The sequence below is a fragment of the Coenobita brevimanus genome, chromosome 82, assembly GCF_032717465.1.
Source record: "Coenobita brevimanus isolate Jiangsu-jjx chromosome 82, ASM3271746v2, whole genome shotgun sequence".
Classification (NCBI taxonomy): Eukaryota; Metazoa; Arthropoda; class Malacostraca; order Decapoda; family Coenobitidae; genus Coenobita; species Coenobita brevimanus.
In genome coordinates this window covers 14,486,892-14,487,607 of record NC_137035.1, presented here as the reverse complement: position 1 = coordinate 14,487,607, position 716 = coordinate 14,486,892, and the positions used below count along the sequence as shown (strand labels likewise).

At 40.5% G+C, this 716-nt stretch overlaps 1 pseudogene; it reads right to left on the bottom strand.

Annotated features, from left to right (window-relative positions):
• Nucleotides 1-614: 614 nt before the first annotated feature.
• LOC145409732 (5S ribosomal RNA) lies at nucleotides 615-716 on the bottom strand (annotated as a pseudogene).

Sequence of the window (716 nt, the reverse complement as noted above, 5' to 3'; positions counted from 1 at the left end):
GTGTGTGTGTGTGTGTGTGTGTGTGTGTGTATGTCTTTCTCTGCATTCATATGTATATACATGTGTATCTGCATACCACTTTGCTTATCTCAAAACATGTGATGATAATTAATGGAACTATTTTGTACCATATATATGTCGTTGAATGTCTTAGTTCATTATTATGCGTGTAAATATAATGATTTCCATATTTGCTGTGCCCTTAGGTACCAATATTTTTTTTTTTTTTTTTACTCATGCATTGGTCCCTGCTTGGCCTTCAGGGTCAACGTTCCCCAGAGCGTTTTGGCTTGTACTGCATGTTAAATAGAGAAACTAAATAACAGAAAACCCATCTAACATATTTATTCGTATGCACTGTATGTGATGCCTCACGAACGTGCTTCTCTTCTGTAGGTGCATCAGTCAGCCTTGCTAGTCGTGCACTGACAGACAGAGATAGCTTGGATTAGTGGGATTTACCTTCACAATTTATGAATGCGACAGCTTGTGCACGCGAGATTAGATCCTGTCGCAGAAATATGGAAATTCCTTGGATCTTTAGCCGCCTGTTGCTCTCATTCCATGGATGTTAGTGTGAGGCAGGAGAAAAAGAAAAAATTGAGAAAACTTAATGCCAACAGCATCTGGTGTTTTAAGTACTAACCAGACCCAACGTTGCTTAACTTCGCTGATCGGACGAGAAGCGGTGCACTCAACGTGGTATGGCCGTTGGC